Source organism: Camellia sinensis, chromosome 6 (genome assembly GCF_055761805.1).
Source record: "Camellia sinensis isolate YWXY chromosome 6, ASM5576180v1, whole genome shotgun sequence".
Classification (NCBI taxonomy): Eukaryota; Viridiplantae; Streptophyta; class Magnoliopsida; order Ericales; family Theaceae; genus Camellia; species Camellia sinensis.
Genome location: NC_138966.1, coordinates 143,276,936 through 143,291,010, shown reverse-complemented (window position 1 = coordinate 143,291,010; position 14,075 = coordinate 143,276,936). Strand labels below are relative to the sequence as shown.

The window sequence follows — 14,075 nt, the reverse complement described above, 5'->3', positions numbered from 1 at the left end:
TTATTATTATTTAACCTAATTTAATCATACCAAATCAATTTTCAATTAAATATACCATAAAATCACATTAATTCTAATTAGTATAAAACACTAATCAATTTCGGGTTCGGCCGCCGATAAGGCCTTCAATTTGCAGTTTAAAACATAAAACACGAACAGATAATTTAGCAGTCAAACAGATAGACATGCACTTAAGCTATACATTCAATCAATCAGTTCAGGATTTCAGTCAATCAGTCATTTAACATGCTTAATCATAGATTAGCATTAATCAGTGATGAGGGTTATCACAGATCCTTCACTTGGAAGGTGGCACTTCATAATGTTCTGATGGTTGCCCATCGCTTGAAAAGCTATCATTGTAATTAGCACATATTGTTTGATGAAACTTGTATCCTTCTTGAGATCCTTCTGTACCATAGGCTTGTGTGTTCATTTATCTGTCTTGGGGCTGCTATCCATTTGGTTTTGAAGGCATGCCTAGAAGAGCTTTAGATGCATAGATTATTGTTATTCTTTTTCTATCTAGCTTTATTTGACTACAACTTTTTGAAAATTTTAAAATTTAATAAAAAATTAATTTTATTTGAGATTTCTAGACAAAATGATGGACAAGACGATAGAGAGAAAAAAATAACTATTGCCAAAAACTAGTTTTAATGTTAAGTTAATAAAATTGATTTAACTCATTTTATTCAAACTATGAGGTAACTATCGTCTATCCTTTATCACACAAGTTGAAACAAATAGATAGAGAAAGAGTATTTCCTAGAATTAAACAAATTTCTATCGACTTTAGACTCATGTATATATCAACCTTCACAGGGAAATCTGATGATTGGATAACAAGTTTATTGTGCTTTTTGCTTTTTGGGATCTGAAAATTTCCCCGAACACGCAGGTTGAGGAACGTACTATTCCAGTAGAGAAATTGCTTGATGGTTATGAATTTTTCTGCACAGGAACTGCTGTTGGTATTGTTCCCGTTTTTATCATTCTGACAAATTCAACTACAAAAGAAATAGCTTAATCTTATAACTTGAGATGGTGTGGTTCCTGCTTACTGTTATTTTATGCGAGATGCAGGGCATGAAGATGCTGATGCTTTGATGAAAACAAATTCAAGTACAAAAGAAATAGCTTAATGTTTGTATTACTTCTATAATATGTATATCTTCTTAGTCATCAGATGCTGGCTAACGGCATTGATGATTTCTCTATACTGGCTGAAGTTTGAGTATAGTGTTCTTTATGATTCTTGATCTACTCATTAATTTTTTTTTACGGGTTTTCAAGTTTACATTTCTTATTCCGATCACTAGGCAACAAAACTGATCCTCTAATTTGCTGATTTTGCACTTTATTAGGGTGCTGATCTTATGGTGTGGGTTGCAAAAAGGTCGATGGTTGATGAGCTGGAAGCAATGCTCGATGTGGTAGACCCTCAGCCTCCTGGCAAATCTCTTTCCATGCGAAGGAGGACATTTGATATGCCCGATGATCTCATCCAAAAGGAATTTGCAGCCGTTGTCGCTGAGGTCGTTCAAATGCTTGATCAAGAAAATAGTACCTTTGACCCATCCTTGTTAAGTCCATAGAAATATGGCAAAATCACCTCATTTTGAGGTCACAATGTTCTCTCAACTAGGTGTAGGAAGGTGTACTTCTACTTATCTTTACCCTCTCATTCAGCCCTAATTGAGAAATTTCTAAGACTCGTTATCTAGTTGGTCGCGAAGAGTTTTATTGTATTGCTTTTACAGTTGAACTTACTGACCCATTGAGGGTTGTTTGTGGTGCTTAATTTTGTGTGTGAGGTTTAATTTTGTGGTGTAGCATTCTGTTTTCAGCATTCTGACAAATTCAACTACAAAAAAAATAGCTTAATGTTTATGAAGTTTTAATTTTTCAAAATGTTGTTGGTTATGAAGTTTTTAGCATTCTGACAAATTTACTTTAGAAGAGACCAAAGGCAACATGGCAAGTGACTATTTATTTTGCTTCAGTCTTTTGACTAAGAGAAAACAAGAGAACAATTTCAAAAAAAAAAAAAAAAAAAGCTGTAACGGCGTTTTTACAAACGCCACTACAGTGCCAACAGTTATATTTTTAAAATAGGAAAAAATCTATCACGGCATTTTTAAAACGTCGCTAAATAGTGGATGACGTCATTTTATCTCTATTTATCATATTTAGTGGCGTTTTTAAAAACGCCGTCTATGCTAATTTAACGACTTTTTTAAAGCGTCATAACGTTATAACGACGGCCGCATTTTCGACGTTTGGTACTAAACGTCACAAAAAGAATTAGCATCATTTTTTACACCTATAGAGGCGTTTTTTAAACGCCACTAAATGTGAAATTTTCAACAGTGCAGTCTTTCCACTAGTAAAAAATACTGCCCAGCAAGGTGACAACACATCAAAATGTTTTCGATTACTTCCACTAAAATACCTCAATTTTGCTTTCGGTTCTTTCCTCATTGCACAAATTAGGCTTTTCGAATGAAATTTTTCATTTTTTCTTTTTTTGTTGAAAGTACCATTATTATATTTTTAATAATAAAATTAGACATTTAAGGATAAATTATTATCTTTTAGAACCAAAGTTTGTCTAAAAAGATAAAACTTCTTGAAATCATTTTTTTTGGGGGGGGAGGGGTCTCAGCACATTTATTAGCAACATTTTTAAAATTGTTGTCAAAAATTAATTTTTAACTTTTCAAAACAACTTTTTAATGACTATTCTCATAATGACAGAAATTGATCTCTAATATTTTTTAGGGTAAATGATGCAAATAGTTCTTGTAGTTTACATGATGTGTCAATTTGGTTCATGTTGTTTCAATTTGCTCGATCTTATCCTTAATTTAACGGATTGTGTCATATTAGTCCAATAAATAATGTCTGTTAAGTTTGGTGGACGGAAAGTCAAACGAGCAAATTGAAATAATAGGGACCAAATTAGCATATCGTGTAAACTACAAGGGCCATTTGTATAATTTATTCTATTTTTCATAATAAAATTTTTACTTTTGAAGGCAAAAATTTAGCCCCTGCAACTCCTATTTGTTGTAATGTCTATTTAAGTTTGGCATGCATGATTTAGTATGAAATCACGTAAACATATCGATTTCTCACTCATTTTCATAAAATAAATCAATAAACAAAAAAGATATTAATTAAGAGTCATCTTGCCTTATAAATGACATTGCCGCCAATGTTTACAGAGAATGTTCGACTAATGTAAACTTGTTACATTCGGATGACATTTCCAGGGCTATATTGAGAACACCTCTTTTCCACCCAAGGTGGCCTGAACGGGCTCCAGAACTTCATCATCGATGGCGGTACGCAAAGCTCATTGACTTCTTTAAGTTGGTTGCAACATGAAGGATCTATAAAATAGATATCCCTATGCACGTGAGCATGGAAGAAATCACCTATGCAACCGCCATATATATTATACTTTATATAGCATTTATAAGGGTTAAAGTTAAACCGCGCCAAAGTGGGCGATGAGAAGAGGGCTAACCAGGCAAGAACAATATGCATGTTTAAAGATACACATTCCCCTTCCCACTTCCTCTTTTCGATCAGCAAAATATCCCCTTCCCACTTCTTAACGAAACTTTCCCACATGGAATTAAAGATATTGCTACACATGCACTAAATTAGAGGCAGTTAAATATAAGCAGGACTTTCTTATTAAAAAAATGTCTACAGTCTTGGAAACGGTGCAATAATATCATGTCATCTTCATCGGTTGCAATTTAATGATACTTCTTTGGTTAATTACATTTTTTACCCTTACAATTTAACTCAAATTTTACTTTAATCCTTATAATTTTAATCTAAAAATTTTAATCCTTATACTATCATAGAGATCAAAGTGAAACCTGAATCAAATTACAAGTTAAAAGTATGATTAACCAATACTTCTTATCTATATAAAGTTATAGCATTAACCCTCAGGGTGTACACAAGTTTCTAAACTGTAAATGCCTCTTAAATATTATGTTTCTTTTAGAGGTTTAATCAGATGTCCATAAATGCTCTACACTAATAAGATCCATTCCAATTCTAAGTAATTTGTGAAATCCAATGTGTAACGAAAAGTCCATAATACCCATCATTTGTTATATCCACAACCCTGTCATCTCCCGCCCTCCCCGTCACACACCACCTTCCTCTCCCCTCTCACACGTGCGTACTGCCCCCTCCCCATCGCAAAACGAATAACTGAGATTGGTGTCGCTACAACAAAAATGGGATGTTGAGGCGATAATAAATGCCCAAAAAATATACACAATGTGGGAGTCATCAATATAACAAGAGAAATGTTAGGGATTATGAAAAATTTTTCATGAAAATGATCATGAAAAATTTGTGATTCTTGCATTACCTTAATTAGTGTGTGGTGCTTTACTGTAAGTGTAATTCAAAGGTCATAAATCTTTCATGACCATTTTCATGAAAGACTTTTCATGATACCTAGCATTGCTCATATAACAAATTGTCAATACAACAATAGCTTAACACTACACTTTTACGAACCACAAAAGTTCTTGGATGAGAGTCACATAACTGCTGCATGAGCCTTTGTATTAGGGAAATTTATGGAGCCACAATAGAACATTAGACGTGTATTTAACCATTGTTAAATAATCTTTTAAGACATTTTGAAGTGCCGCAAAAGCTCATTTAATGAGGCATTTATAACTTCACTAATAGTTGACCCGTGCATTGCACATACAAAATTTTTGTTTTTTCAAAATAAAATTTTATGTTATGATTTATAAGTTACAAAAGAATAATATTAATTTTAATTTTAAATTAAAGTATGATTTTAATTATTTATGTTGATAATCTTAGCCCTATCATTCTATAAGTATGTTACTTGAAAACTTATATATAATATTTTTAGCTAAATTATTTGTATATTTTGATAATTTTAGTCATATAATGCAATAAAAGTGTAATTATCATATAATGATTTTAAATGATATATATTAAAGAAAAAATTGGTAATAAATCCATATTCCCACCCCTACAAGTCTTTAAGGAAAATGGTGAAACTATTGGGGCCATAAAAACATTTGTTGATCAAAAGGATATTACCACCATCCTATTGAACTTTTTATTTTAACCTATTTAGTCAATTTTTTGAACCTATCTGTTCAAATTTATATCTATTTGTCAAAATTCACAAAACATATTTTTCCTATCTATTGAAATTTACCAAGCTTATTTTTTCTATCTATTCAGTTTTTATTTTATCTATTTAAATTCTCATACATTTCCATTATCTGTTCAAAAAAAATTGAACTTATCTGTTTAATTTTTCAGATAGAGTCAGTTTTTTAGAGAGAAATTTAAACGGATCACACAGATAGAGATAAAGAGAGGTCCTATCTGTCAAAATCTTTTCTTTTTTTTTTTAATCTGTTGCAATTTGTTTCTCAACAACAATAAAGAGAAAAAAAGATAATATGTATCATCAACAACAGAAGCTAAATTACAAGCAAATTTGAAATTAAATTTTTTTAAAAAATCAGAATGATTGTAATTAAATAAAATATGTACAAATTCAAGATGATAAACTATAATTTAGATCCAAATTACCTGATTTTTCCAAGTTGATTGATATTAACTAGAGAATATTTAAAGAACAAATAATCAAAGTGGCATATATGTTATACATACATAATTCCATATATATATATATATATAGAGAGAGAGAGAGAGAGAGAGTTTCTCTCGATTTTGAGAAAATTGAGTTGACCGATGATTCATATATAGAGACACCTTCTCTTCAGACTCATATCAACAAAACTCAAAACTCGATCTGAAAAAACGATTCAACCTCTTCTCGAGCCACGGTCTCGAAGAACTCAAGCTCGCAGAGCTTTCTCTTGCAAGAAACAGAGGACTTCTTTGGCACCGAGGGGCAGATTGACGTGAACACCGATCAAGAGAACGACGGCGTACTCAGCCACGTCGACCGAAAAAGCGAGGCCAACATTGGTGATGGCGATGTGGTGGTGGCGACACTCGACGAGGTCGATGTGGTCAACACCGAAGCTTGTGGCAACAACGCACTGGAGGAGAGGGTTCGGGAATGGAGAAGGGTTGGGTCCACGCAGAGTAGGGCTCTAACGACGAAGAGGGATTCCTCCAAGTGGGATTGAGATTAGGATGGGTCAAAAGAGAAGGTAGTAGAGTGTAAAACCCTAGCTGTGATGGTGGCCGATCTCTTCATCTTTGGGGACGTCGCCTTCAAAGAAAAAGGGCAAATTACATATACACCCTTTCAGGTTTGGTTAAATTACAGATACCCCTGAGGTTTTGGAAATTACATCCCGCCCCCTGAGGTTTGTATTTTCATAACAATTTATCCCCTGGGGTTTATATTTCATAACAAATTACCCCCTAATTTCTTATGCAAATATAGCATTCAGGGGGGAATTCGTAATTTCTCAAACCTCAGGGGTATCTGTAATTTTGTCAAACCTGGAGGGGTGTATATGTAATTTGCCCAAAGAAAAAAGATATTTTAATTACTAAACTCAATAAAAAATTATATTTTAGACATTTTATGTATATTTATATTGAATTTAGAATGAAAATAAATCAAAAAAAAAAGATTTAAATTAATAAAATTAAAAAGTCAAGGTTTATTTTATTATAAGGATCAAACTCTAGGAATTTTGTTGTAATCACCCCTAAAAACAATCATTAAATTGGAACGATAATTAGAAACATAAAATTAAAAGTGATTCTAATTATTTAATTTTTTTTTATGGTCTTTTGAAAAATACAAATATGTAGAAATAGAAGTTATACAAAATTTATTTTAAAAAATATAAATATGTTCTGGTTAGATTATGAAAAAAATACATAGATCAATTATGCAGAGTATTGATTTTTTCTTTTTCTTTTTTCTTTTTTTTTTGGAACTATTCATACATATTGTATAGGTATATAAAATCTAAATTAAATATAAATTTTCCATAATAAAGAATTTCATGTTAAATAAAAAAAACTCAATATAAATTAATATTAAGATATTATAAAGGCAAACGAAAAAATAAAAAATATTTTCAATATGCAATAGAAGAAAATTAATTTGTAAAGTATTAATTTTAAAGGTAGTTCATATTAAGTAGACTTCTTTTACATATTGGATTTCAGTACTAATTAGATATAAGGGTATATTTGGCATTTCCAAAAAGTAGAAGAGGAGAGATACACCACATAGGCCTTGTTTGGTAGGATTTATTTCCAGTTTATTTCAGCTTTTAACTTAATCTAAGCTATTTTGATGTGTTTGGTTCAGTTTAACAATACAGCTTATACCTTTTTGTAAGTCAAAAATCAACTTATTCTTTGAGTAGGGGAGGAGAAGTTTAATTTATAAGTCAAAAATTAACTTATGTTCACAGCTATAAGTTATAAGCTGTTGGGGTATAAGTTGTAATCACTTTCCTACAATTCTATCAAACGGGGCCATACTAGAGAGGAAAAAAAGCAAAAAATAGAGATATGCCACGTAAGAAAGAGAAAAAAAAAAATTTGTGAGTAAATACTACTTTTAATAATATATATATTTTTTATGATGATGATGATGATAACTGCCTTAATAGCTTTTTGTGACCCTTTGTAGCCATCCCAAAAGATTTTTCTTTTTTGTTTATATATATATATATAATTGGGAAAAACTATTTTGGATAATTATTTGATTTGTTCATTCCATAACAACCATTCAGAAAAAGTGCATAAATAATTGCAGCGAAATATACATTATTCTTAATTATACCCTTCAAGCTCAATCACAAAAAGGGGGGTACAAAATTTACCACCGAAGATCAATTTGTTCTTTCCAAAACTGAATGTGTACATAACTTTCAAACTTCTGGTCTTATCCAACAACTAGGCATACAAATTTCTGTCTATTCACATATACAGCTTCAAATATGAAATCCTCATGCTCAATCATCATCTAGATATATAGTGAAGAGAGCTAAGAGCAACTCCAATTATACTATTCATTTTTTACTAGCTAATATAAAAAGTAATTCTTTTTAATCTAAATACTCTAACCCTACTCTTTATTTTACTTATTTGCACACACAAACTATTTAAAGAGCCTCTCAAGACTCTTCAAATGTAGCTAGTCTTGAAGAATTTTGTTAAAAATAGCATTTGTAATAATTAGCCTATTAAAATGACCAAAATATGATAATGCTAATTATAATAATCAACAAGCCTCATTTAAAGAGTCTCTTGAAGATGCTCTAAGCTAAAGCCAATGAATATTGATATACCAAAGTTGTTTTAGGACAAAGAGATCTCCATTTCAAATGATCAAATAGTTAAAAAGCTTAAAAGCTAATTTGCATTTGAAACTTCACATATCCTATGCATTTTCATATCACAAGTTGTTAAGTTTGTTAATGTTTAAAAACCTTATAATTTGAATACAAACTTTAGAAATATTATTGGGTCAATTTAAATTTTGAGGAAACTAGGGGTATTTTCTAATTTAGAAGACTTAATAATAATAATAATGTTCAATATCTATCTATCTTCTATTTTATACTATTATAAAGGGAAGGCTTGAGACGGTATTGACGCACTATGACATTTTGATTTTCGAAAATATCCTTCTAGGTTATTTAAAATATAAAATTATATAGAGAGGAGGTTAAATACAAAATTTTATAGAGAGAATGTTAGGACTCGAAACCAAGACCTTTGATCGGGTAGACAAGACCATTACAACTTAAGGAGCACACGTGTGTCTTAAATCAAAAGCAAAATTTATATTTTTAAGATTTGATAGCACAGCCATTGGCTGGGCAGACACCACTAGTAATAATAAAAGACCACTGGTTATATTAGGCTATAAAAACCCTAAACTTGTGTTTAAGTGAGAGAGTAAGCAAAGCACCCGTTTTCGACCCAGCAAATGGAGCATTGGAGCTTCTCTCACTAGCTTTCCCATGAGGTACAAAAACGCTCACCAGCTTTCCCATGAGGTACAAAAACGCTTTCAAAGTGTAAATTTGAATTTTTTATACTTAGGAAGAGGGGTTTGAAAGTTTCTCTCCGATTTTTGGCATAGATTTTTAAATTTCAACATCCACAATGGCCCCCTCTTTTGTCAATCCTCCTCCCTTACTGTTGTGGGTGTTCTTCTTGATTGGTAGTTAGACTGTGTGTGTAAGTGATTTTCCGATCACACTACCCAACTCAGTATTCAGCTGGAGAACACTGGCAGAATAGATGACACCTGGCTAACCTGTAACAGAAAGAGAAGATTCTGGCGGTGGTTCGTCCACCCGGGGGCACTCCGACGATCAAGTCAGTATATCTCTCAAAGATAATCAATAGTACTTAACTCACTAGGCAGAATATAAATTGCGTACCTTAGACCCATCGGGGGTGCCTCTCTTTTATAGTTAACTCAATCCTTGTCCCACTAGAAGCCTAACTTTAATGGACACTTGCTCAGTGCTTATCTTGGACTCTCTAAAAGATAAAGATAAACTCCCTAAGAGTGTTATCATTTTCCATGCTAAAGTCTTTTATCATTCTAGGACTCTTGTCTCTTATACGTTTATCTCGGATTTCGATATCTTCGGAGATAACCTCGGCCTAGCCGAGATCATCTTGGCATCATAACCAGGACACGTGGCACCTCGGCTGACACGTCGGCGTCACCTTGGCCATGTGTTGGTACTCAGAAAATATATCCCCACAACTTCCCCCTAGGTTCTATTACCTCGGCATTCTGAGGTGATAGAACCTATATCAGTACCTCATGCTTGTACATCGGTTTAATCCGAGATCATTATCGTAGGCCGACATGTCGTTTTAAAGATCAAGAATCCCAAGGGCTTCTTCACGCGTATGAGCTGTCATACATCACAATTCAACCGTTTCGGCTAAGTGTCCTTTTCTTATTGGATCGTACTTGGCACGTGCTTCGTAAACGTCTCGCACATACGTGCGCCGTCTGACGCTCACGTTGCCCCAGGCTCATTAATTGCCCTCTTTTGCCGCCGTTTCAAATTTTTGACAAAACTTGTTTTCCTCTTTCATTTTTTTTTTCACTTTTCATTCGATTCCATTGCCTTTTCTCTCTCTAGCTCTTGAATACGCCATTGTTCCAGACCTCAAGCTCTGCAACTGCCTTCATTCCTCCTTCTGGTGAAGCTTTCCGTTGATCTGTTACTTCTGTAACCAGTGTCTGACTTCGGCGATCCTTACACTGGCTTCTTTTCTGCGGTGAGTTTACTGTTCCTTTTGTTTTCAATTCTTTGATGCTTTACTTGCTGCCATTACTGCATTTGTTCAAACTTTTAACTTGTGAATCATACATCTGAATGTGTTTTTTTCACGATTCTGCCCTTGCCCATATCTTGAACACACGCACTGTTTCACCACTTCCCTGTACTTTTGCCACTGTTCTTGGTCGTATACTTCTTGTATTCTTTATGCTCTTGATAGACCATCTCTGTTCTTGCTTCTGAAATTCGTTCTTGTTTTCTGTTTTTTGTGTCTTTTCTAGATCTGTGCCTTCAATCTTTGTTTTTATAGATTTAGGTTTGGGATTTGTCTGTAGAATCCATCCATTCTTAGGAAAAACTGAAACATCCCTTACAAATTTCTGCACCAGCTCAAACCTAGGTTTTTTGCCGAGGTCCCAATAACCCTTTTTGAAACATCTTCTTTCTGAAATCCAATACCTTTAGTTATCCCGATATTATGGGTATGTGGAAACATCGGGTAGACACCCCCTCTAAGCTAGAATTTTTTAGGCAAGAGTTTGAAATCCCAGCCGATGTCAATCTGAGGTTGGCTGGGGACGATGACTCCATCATACCTACAAATAACTCCATCCCCTTCCCTGTGGTTGCCTTTATTGAGTGTGGACTTCGGTTTCCACTTGACCCTTTTTTCCGTCAAATCCTTCACTTCTATAAGTTGAACCCAATGCAACTCGCCATCAATTCTTACCGAGTTATTACTGATACCATAGCTTTAGCCAAACAAAAGAATGCCAGGATTACGCTTGCCGATTTCCAGTACTGTTATACCATGTGTCGCCTTAGAAAAGACACAGACTATGTCTACTACCTCAAGCCGAGATCCACTGAATATAAAATCGTAGCCGACCTCCCAGACTCCAACAAGGGAGCTGGAGACGATTACTTCATCGTCTCAGGCAATTGGGAGTTTTAGCCAAACGATGACCTCCATCTTTATCCCTTAAGCCGAACAGTTTTCGGGGAATGAGATGGTAAGGGCCACCCTTCATAAGTTTTCTTATCTTCTTGCACAAAATTTTCAATATTCTGTTCTAACGTCTGTGATGTTCTATCTTTGCAGTTCTTCCTCAGCCTCCAAAGAACTTTCGCCAATTCTTCCTCCCCAGCAAGGATTTGAAGAAGCTACTGAACCTCCCGGTTCACAAACGGAAGGCGCCTTTGCTTCTCAACTTTATCCCTACCTATAAGTCAGCTCTGCCCAACGTCCCTAAGAGGAAGAAGAAAAGCCTTTCTCCACCTTCTGCCACAAGTCCACAGATTGCATCCACATCTCGGACAGATCAAGGGTCAACTTCCGATCCAGCTGATCAGCCATCAACCTCGGCTCCATACTTGATTCCAATATCACAACGCCATCGTCAACGCCAAACAGTTTCTTCTGCCAAGATGGGCCGTCCAAAACCAGTTGTCAAAGATCTTCTGGCCAGCATTCCAACCAACGTTGACGCTCAGCCAGTTCCAACCCAGCCTCCAAAGCCAACAAGGATAAAAAAAAAGGCTCAACCAAAGGCTAAGGTAACTCAGACTGAATCTGTGGATACTTTGGCGATCTCCAAGTTGGCTGAGAGTAACAAATCTCAACCTCTGTTGGGAAGAGGTGCTCTGAAGCCCAGCCATCAGAATCCTCAAAATCAAAAAAGCCGAGGTCATCTTCTGCGACCACCTCGGGGTCTAAAAAGAATGATGCCCCCTAGGCTCCAAAAATTACTCTGGAAGATAAGCCAGTCATGGCTAACGACAGTGCTGACGACATCAACATCGGCGTAGCCCTCAGTACTGCTCTGCTCCTCCCCGGCGATCTTGATCGAAACGCCGAGATGAGCGAATACGAAAACTACACTCTGATGCTTCAACGTTCTGTTCAAGTAAGTGTCTTTCATCTGGCACTTTTTTCCTTCTTTCTCATACTTGGAAATTTTCTAATAACTTTTGTTTTGTGTCTTTTCAGGCTATCCAGCATACCCATTCTTTCTCTGTTCAATCTTTCGAAAATTGAGAGAAGTTGGCCGAGATGAAAAGGGAGTTTTCTGCTCTTCAAAAAGCCAACAAGAGTTTACAATCAAAGATGAAAAAGTTGGAGGACCAAGCCGAGGCTGCAATCAAAGCCCAAACTGACGCTGAAGAGAATGCTGAATCTGCTGAAGCCATCAGAAAGGTTTCTGAGTCCCAAAAAAAAGAGGCCGAGAAGAAGATGGCCCAAGCCGAAAAAGAGCTTCAAGAAGCCTTGGCCACCAAAGAGGCTGAAATCAAAGACGCCGATGAGAAGGCATATGCTCAAGGTATGGCTGACGTCACGGAGGCTTATAAAATTCAAGTGAAGCAGGCATGCAACAAGGGTTTTACCCTTGGTTGGATGTCTTTTCTAAAGAAGCTTAATGTCCCCGAGGACTCGCCCTTCAGAAATGCCGACCTCATTCCTCTTCCATTCCCTCCAGCCCCAACTCCAACTCTAGCTCAATCTAACAGTGACTCTAAATCTGAGAAGGAGATTTTGGTGAGGAATCCAAAAGATGCTGCTGGGGTCAAGTCCCCTCCTCAGAATGAGCAAGTCCTAGACTTGACTCAAGATGAGGAAGGTGATGAGCTTCCCAGAGACGCTGCTCCTGAGAAGGCATCAGTCGACGTCACCATTGCTGATAAGAGCCTTGACGAAACTTTACAAGAAATTGATGCTGAGCTTGCGGCAGAAAAGGCGGCCGAGGTGGCTTCTCAACAGCCTTCCGAGGTCCAAACCCAGCTTGTTGCTGATGCTGAGGAATCTTAATTTCGATGTCTTTTCTTTTGTACTTTGCTTTTCTTTGTTTTTGAAACAAATGTAAGCCCTCCGTATGGCCGATGTGCCCTCTCTTTGTTGAATGCTAGTACAACTTTCCTTCACTGAGTGCTTGTACCTTTGTCTTCTTTTGACTGCTTTTGTGTGATTCTATACTTAGAATATTCTGTATGTCTTTAACATACTCTTTCTTCTTTGTGCAATCTTCTCGGGGTGACACACCTCGGATAGACAAACTTCTCGGTTTAACTTAACTTGTAAACTTTTAACAAGTGTTGAACATCATACTGGTTTAACTCAACTTGTAAATTGCTACAAATTTCAACAAGTGTTTAAACAATAATTTGGGTTTAACTTTGGCTTGTAAATTACTACGAATTTCAACAAGTGTTTAAACAATAATCTCGGTTTAACTTCAACTTATAAATTGTCCACAAATTTCAACAAGTGTTAAACAATGATTTCAGTTTAACTTCAACTTGTAAATTGTCCACAAATTTCAACAAGTGTTAAACAATGATTTCGGTTTAACATAACTTGTAAATTGTCCACAAATTTCAACAAGTTTTAAACAATGATTTCGGTTTAACTTCAACTTGTCAATTGTCCACAAATTTCAACAAGTGTTAAACAATGATTTTGGTTTAACTTCAACTTGTAAATTGTCCACAAATTTCAACAAGTGTTAAACAATAATTTCGGTTTAACTTAACTTGTAAATTGCTACAAATTTCAACAAGTGTTAAACAATGATTTCGGTTTAACTTCAACTTGTAAATTGTCCACAAATTTCAACAAGTGTTAAACAATGATTTCGGTTTAACTTCAACTTGTAAATTGCTACAAATTTCAACAAGTGTTAAACATCTTTGTCTTCTCTCTGTCCCCTAATGTGAACCTGAGTTCCACTTGGGTTATCATTATTTATGCATTCCAGAAACAACATTATGTATCTTTATCAGTCA

At 35.0% G+C, this 14,075-nt stretch overlaps 1 long non-coding RNA gene across 1 annotated transcript; it reads left to right on the top strand.

The window, feature by feature from the left end:
- The first annotated feature begins 308 nt into the window (after positions 1-308).
- LOC145792416 (uncharacterized) lies at positions 309-1,937 on the top strand. The gene is made up of 2 exons (XR_014331821.1): positions 309-1,146; positions 1,368-1,937. It is a non-coding gene; the product is annotated as an uncharacterized LOC145792416 (long non-coding RNA).
- Positions 1,938-14,075: the final 12,138 nt, after the last annotated feature.